This window comes from Carya illinoinensis, chromosome 4 (assembly GCF_018687715.1).
Source record: "Carya illinoinensis cultivar Pawnee chromosome 4, C.illinoinensisPawnee_v1, whole genome shotgun sequence".
Classification (NCBI taxonomy): domain Eukaryota; kingdom Viridiplantae; phylum Streptophyta; class Magnoliopsida; order Fagales; family Juglandaceae; genus Carya; species Carya illinoinensis.
In genome coordinates, this window is record NC_056755.1 from 6833888 (window position 1) to 6841912 (window position 8025).

The following is an 8025-nucleotide window of genomic DNA, read 5'->3' on the forward strand; positions in this document are numbered from 1 at the left end:
ACCTAGCTACCACCTGTGATTGCAACTTGTGATCGTGAGAGAGGAAAAGTCAATAGATCTAGAGAGACAGGGGGATAATATTCATGGCTTTCTTGTACTCTGAAACAATCATGCATAGTTGTTGCTTTTGTATATGTTTAGTGTACTTGAATTATGCCTACTTCCTATCATCAATAAAATTAAAATGAGAAAATCTATTTATAAATCTTATTTTTTCCACACCTAACACACCGCTAATAGAAAAGCTTTCCACATTAGCTATATTAGAAATAATTGATCATTTGATTTTTTATTTGTCGATAAAAAGGTTAAATGGTGCCGTTTAGATGCGTAAAAAACAAGGCTTGAAAAATAACAGACTCGGCTTAAAGAAAGCTCAAACTCACGACCTTGAATTATTTCAAATATGTGATACCAACTGAGATTTACAACCTTGATCACTAGATCGGCCCTTTTAATAAAAACTGAAAAAATATACAAATAAAACATATTATATGTAAATAATTAGCATACTTTTGAGTAATTATACGATATATAAAATCTTTAAATGATCTTTTATGGTAGTATCTTGATTTCATCAAGGTTTAGTTGAGCATCTTAGTCTTGTCTCTTCTTACTCTCATTAGGTTTTATGTTATAATTATGCAATAAATAAAATCTTTAAGGCCCTGTTTGGATGTTGAGTTGGTTTCATCTTATTTTAACATTAAAACACCACTCAAACATAAATACTTTTCATTTTTAAATCTTAATTTTTTTATCTAATCATTACTTAATCATTACAACTTATCCAAACTTCTAAACAAAATAATTCAATTTTTCTAAATCCCAAAACAAAAATAATATTAAAAAATTATATTCTAACAATATTTTAATCTTACATTATTTTTATTCAACTTTTTCTCTCATTTCCCAAAACACCATAAAACATCTTAACTTAAAATCATTTCACTATTATTCATAGAATTCTCATCTCATCTCAACATCTAAACAGGGCCTAAGGGAAGGTTTGATAAACATGTCTCAACTCAAAATTCTCATCTCATCATTACAACTTTTCCAAATTCTCACACAAAATATAATATACAATTCAACATTTTCAAATCTCAAAACAATAATAATACTCAAAAATAATATTTTAAACTTTCATCTCAACTCAAAATTCTCATCTTATTTACCAAACCTAAGAGTGTCGATATTAGCATCTTCATTAACAAAATTTGCTTAAATAGAGAGATAAACCAAGAACTATTTATATATGACAAAATAAGTGCTACCTACCCCAAAACACCCTACCCCAAACCCAGGCCTGCCTAGGCAGGGTGACCTTTTTTTCCCCAATACCCATCCTTGTTGAATGGATAGGCGAGTTATCAAGCTCACCTTCCAATCCTAGAAACCAATTTCGCATCATAAAAACCATCTCAAATCCAAATAGCTTTAAAAACCAAATCAATCGCTATCGAAAAACCCTAAGAAATAAAAAACAGACCCGAAATCTACAACCAGCAATCTAGAACCTTCGATACCCTTACCCATGTCCATGGTAGGGCTATGCAAAGCTTCTAGCAGCTCTGATTCCGGTCAGCGTCCACTCCAACTCCCGACGGAGTCGAAAAATTTGAAGTTTGGAGCCAAACTTGTTCCGAAAATTTTGGTTGGAGTTGGAGTTGGAATTGATTTAGACTTCAACATCCAATATTTACACTTTATATATTTAATGTTGTAGTATAAATAATAGCCACTTGAGTGGCCTAATGGTGCAGGTAGGCGTTTTGCAACACATTGACTTGCGTTCGAGCGCCCCATGTACAAGATAGTGTTTTTTACAATTTTTTTTCTAAGAAACTCTTAAAACGACCTCCTATAAATTCGTCTATTCTTTTAGCTAAACCAACACATTTCCTCAACTGACACTTGACAAAAAGTTCGTTTTCCCTCTTGAACTCCTACTCCGTTTTCTCTCTTTGTTCTACTTTGTCAATTGTGAAATCATTTCATTGAAATTTTACTCACAACATGTACCACTACACTCTCTTCTACTACCTACGTATCTCTTGACACACTCTCCACCCAATCTAGAGCTTGTCCTTGTCGCAAAACTTCCTTTTCAATCTGTCCCTTTCTGGATCCCTCATTTTAGCTTAGTTTCTGAAGCCAGATTACGACTACTCGAAGATCATGTAGTGGAATTATTTTTATTTTTTATTTTTTTTGGTCTGCTTTGTGAAACTCAATAATGGCGTTGGCTCGAGAGTTAAGTCTTTTGATTTGTTTTTGTTTCGTTTTGTTTTGTTTTGGTTTTTTTTTTTATATGCTTTCTATTGTTTGAAATGTTTGAATGTTGTTTGGATGTTAAGAAAGTGATAAGAAAATTGAAAAAAAAAAAGCCTAACTCCAAACGGCCCTCCGACCTCCGACTCTAGCAACTCTGATAGGAGTCGGAGTCCCCTCCTGATCGGAGTGAGAGCCCAACTTTTGTCGGAGTTGGAGTTGGACTTTCTGACTACGTCGGAGTTAGAGCCTAGCCCTAGTCTGCAAGTCAAGAAGCTTCTAGACCCACGGCCCACGGCCAAGCCATGGTCTCGAAAATTTGAGGCAATGCATTGAGAATTTGAGAGCCATGGGTTGAGCTTTCGACTTTGAAAGAAATGAGAGGATGAAAGAAAGAGAATATAACTGAGTGAGAAGGAGAGAGAGAGAGAGAGAAGAGGGAAAGTGGAGGGAGGGAGTGAGAGAGCAGGCAAGTGATATGTGCAAATTAGGGTTTTATTTTATATATCTGGATGTAGTGGGTGGGTGTGTAGTCCACTCGCCATGGGCCCCCTTAAATAGTGTTTACTCTTGATCTGCCCACCCACTTGCCCGATACACTGTGGTGTTGGGGGGATGTGCTGAATGGGCTAAGTATGGGGGCCCACTAAGCACCCCTAATGGCACAATAACTCTTGATAATCTTCATATTACTTTTTATTTAATGAAATGGATGAAAATGGACAATGTGGCTAAATAGAAGTAAAACTTCATTCAGTAGAATGGAAAGGTCTCGTTTCTTGGATTGTATGGAGAGAACTAAAGGGTCATTTTCTGCATTGGATGGAGAACTGAAGAGTCCTCATTTTCTTTGGGTTGGACAAATAATTGAATTAGGATCTTTTTATTGGATTGGATAAATAATTTAATGATTTTTTAATGCTTAAATTATAATGCTTATAAGAGAATGTGACAGTGTTATAGATATGCTCTTTAATAATTTCATTAAATTAAAAGTGGATTTGGGGTTAGTACTTGGAGTTCTGCTAAGTTCCAAACTCCAACTCTTTTCTTTTTTTGTCATAAATAAATATAATAATGATATATATATATATATATGTGTGTGTGTGTGATACATATGGTGATAAATAACTTCAAAAACCAAAACCATATCGAAATGGACATGTCCATCCACATAGCTGTTGCAGAAAGTTCTATTATTTGAAAAAAAAAAAACAAAAAACAAAAAAAAAAAAACAAAAACACACGACCATGCTAAGAAATCTATTGTATATGACATTAACTTTCCATCAAATAACAGAAAATCTAAGCAATCAAAAACTACAGGGTTTTATCCAAGCCATTGACTTAATATTAAATTAAAAAATAGAAATAATATGAAAACTCATGAGAGGAACAGATGGGAAGGCTCTATTGTTTACAAGGCTTCTAGTCACCTTTTAAATTCCTCCAGTATAAAAAAATGTGTTGATGCAGCATTCTTTCTTGATCTATCAGAGGTAATAATGTAAAAAAAGAAAAACTTTCAAACAATAACCATTCACATACCCATGAAGCAGAGATATACATCGATTGGATCAAGCGATCTTCATGACATAGCTTCTGCTCAATTGCTTCCTCGTCCTGCACACCCTGTAATCTTGCTTCCCATGTCTGCAGTACATAAAATAGAAGAACAATCTCATCGACTGAATAGGGACTCTTTAAGACAGCAACATGTACCCAACGTATATGAATCAAATTTCTCTCAGTTTCAGTATGGCCAAAGAAGCTTTTGTTGTGAATATACGTACACGTCTTCATCCTCCACGAAGTATTTTTACTGTTCAAAGCAGTGCTGTTAAAAGCACGAGTAATGCCTACTCAACTTCCCAAACCTCTACACACCACATTATTTTAAGCTTTTAAATTGTTTATTTTTTATTTTTTGAGTTTATTCTTTTTAAACTAATTGAATTCTTTCATTCATTATCCATATATTAAATATGTGATAAAAAAAAATAAAAATTTAAAAAGTGTGGTATATGAAGGTTGTGTGAATAGTAGGAGGTTGTGTAACTTTTTTCTAAAATCACTAGGTCCACTTAAGTTCAAATACTGTCTAGAGCCAAGGCTCACGCCTCACTGATGTAAAGCACATATTTCCAAAGTTAATGTATGCTAACAAAAATCCACAAAATACATTAAAAAAAGTTTAAAAAGCGAGATGGTAATATCTTTGGCCAATTAACTCAATTATTAGATTAATCAATATGAAAATCAAAGTAATAAACTAATTACATAGATTCAGAAAATCTTGATCAAACACGCTTTTGCTATTGAGTATTTTGGTTTAATTAAAGATCCTGTACATTTTATATGACTTTAGTTGATTAGAAAGAGGACCCTTTGCTAATTTTTCATCCATCAATGTTAATTGAAAACACGTGGCAATTTCACAGATTGCCATGTGCCAATTTTAACTTTTTGAATAACTAAATTTTTTGTAAAAAATAATAATAATAAATAAACTTTTTATATGATAAACATTTTTTTACTTGATATACACATATATGATATTAACAGCCAATCGTTAAGAAAAATGTTTTTGATAGTCATAATCAAATCCAGTACATGCTTAATCAAATTATACCAAAATGGTCATGATAAAAAATGCTTAAGAATTATAGCTATTGACTTCTATGCTAACATAAGCAATCAAATATCATTCCATCTAGAGAACCAATTTGGACTATTATATAGATCAGTTAAAAGCATATGTATCACATATGACATTATGTGAAGCTATGGTATGTAAATGATTTTCAATATCATCTAGATACATAAGAATAGTTGTTTACATCATTTTCTAGGTCTTAAAAATGACAATTTATAGGTTATAAAAAAAATATGACATTTTATAAATTTTTTTTTAGCACAACAAAAAATACCAAAAAGCGTGCTTGGCTGTGTTTGGTTGGTTAAGTGATATCAACCTATCTCAAACCAATTATTGATGGAGGACACAATACTTTTTCAACTTCTCATAAAAAATTTAAATCGATCTTAAGCTACCCATAAAAAATTTAAATCCATCTCAACCTATTTCATATATTTACACACATATGATTTCAACATATTTACATTAAACACATCTCAATAGGACCCACAAATATTACTATTAGATCAACTTAAATCACCTGAGATCGCCTCAAGATCCAAACGCAGTATTTTGAGTATTGCTTTCGTAAATGTGCTTAGCTTTTGATAAGCAAGGTGCTTTGGCCTTGTTTTAATGCGATCTTGTAACAACACTGGTTCAAAGTCTCAAATTTAACTTGGAAATTCACTACATAAATTCAGCGCCTTACGTAAAGTTTTATAAAACCAACAACAATTTTCCTATCAATCTCAATAAGCAGACATTGGTAACCAACGTAAATGATATCAAAACGGTATTTGTACCATCGAAAGCGTATATATAAGTTTATTCTAGCATTAAATTAACAAACCTTTCGTGATTGCCCTTCCTTCAACTTGGCAAAGAGACTTCTCTCCTTTGGCATTCTATTCGGAATAAAACTTCTGAGAACTACCGTAATGTTCTGCTCCAAATGTAAGCTTGTTAATGGAAATCTCCATAAATTTGAGGTCATCTGGGCATTTTAACAGACATCTTCTATGGCTTCATACGAATTCCACCAATTACCAAAGCTCCGACAAGAGTATCAGAACGTTAGGCAGGCAAACAGAAGAGAACAGAAGCACGAATGAAAGCAAAGGATATCCCCAATGCCAACACTCGGACGACAAACAAAAACAGCCTCCCCTACGTGGATGGTGACGCTGAGCCTCTTCCCCCCATGGAGCTCTTCGAAGAAAAAAATTCCAAAATCCACCCAGTTACCAGTCCATGGTCACCGATCTGAGACCGGAGAAATGATCCGACGACCAATATCTGCCGTCAAGGAGGTAGTGGAGAACAGCCACGACGCACACTCCACTTCCAGAAACATCTTCTCGAACAATGGAGGCCTTAAAACTCATGCAGGTCTTCGATTAAGGCCAAGGAGTCGAGTCCGTTACTGCACTCACCATTTCCACCTTCCCAACGGTTGTTCCCGATTTGTTTATCAGAAAACTGAGGGAAAGTGAGAGACTTCGATAAGAAAGGAGAAGAACTAACGTTGGGAAAAGAGACCAGCAATGTGTTTTCCTTCTAACCACAAGATTTCCAGCTTACCGGCACCAAAGTCGCCATCGCCAACTGCATTATCCCTTCCGCAGAAGAACCTACTTGACCATAAAAGGAAATAAATAAATCTTTTAAAAAATACAAATATAAATGAAAAAAGAAAAAATGAATGTGACCTGACCATCGTACAATCGAACCACGTGACGTGGTCGACATCCATTGGCTAAGAATCAGAGCTGCTGTGGTGTCTGCATATGACTGGGTGGTTGCGCACGTTACTGTACGATGATGACGAGGTGGTGCTGTGACTAAACTTTTCTTTATGTCCGCAATTAATGAATTGGCAAGAATTTCGCTTCTATACAAAAATAAAAATAATTACTTCTTATTTTCTTTGTTCTTTTGGTGGGTCAAGAACATAAACATGATGGGGGAGAATCTCGTCTTTGAAGACAGGGACCGGCGAAAGAGATGAATACATCCAAAGTTACGAAGAACCTCATCTCTTTTGTTTCTGCTCTCGGAATCTTTCTAGGTTTCCAAAAGTTTTCCAGCTTTTTAACACTATGATATATGGCTGGGTTTAATTTGCTTTCTAAATCTCGACGGGGTCCACGTTTTCTGATCGCTTCTACCCGAAATTTCTATCGAGATACTCTCTTCCGGGTTTTGGTGATCTGTTCCTTTTGTAGATCTTTCTGGGCTTTTGGAGTTAGTTTTCAACAAAACCTTGACAAACTAGTTTTTATCCAGTTTCCTTTCGATTCTGGGTCCTCAAAGTTTCTGGTTAAGTTGTAACCGTCATAAACGCGCGTTTTCGGAAATTTCCCTAGAACTTGATGAGATTCGGAATTATTTCATGTTGAATATCCCCTTTTAAGCCTTTTGATTAGTATGAAGCAGTTTTTTGTTCTTGTAATTTATAGACGAGATGGTGAGAGGGAAGATTCAGGTGAAGCGAACCGAAAACGCGACGAGCAGGCAAGTCACCTTCTCGAAGCGCCGAAATGGGCTGCTAAATAAGGCTTACGAGCTCTCAGTTCTTTGCGAGGCCGAAGTCGCCGCGATCATCTTTTCACAGAAAGGCAGGCTCTATGAGTTTTAAAGCTCTGAGTATGTAATTCTTTCATCGCCAAATATAAATTACACAAATCCTTTATAGTTTGTTTGTTTCAGTTTTGTAAATTGTAGTAAGGGCCTAGTGTACGAGGAACTTGGCTGGACTTTCAGTATTTGCTGTATTTCTGATTGATCTTTTGTTTCATCTCTTTTGGCCTGGGTGATAGATATCTGCTTATACCTTCTGAATTCGGTTCATATTCGAAAACAAAATCCCAGTTAAAGTACTCCTCGATCTGACTCCCAGACATTCAGGCGATTGAGCTAGGTATATCTATATTTAGGAGGAAAAACAGCTATATCGAGTCATTTCCATTTTAATTACCGTTTTCTTTCCTTGCATCTTCAAGTGCCTGGAAAATTCTTGGTGGGTCTGATGATCTTTCTCTTTCTCTCACTACTGGTTTTGTGCCTCTTTCCATGTTTAGTGAATTTCCTGAACTGTACCTCTTAAATTG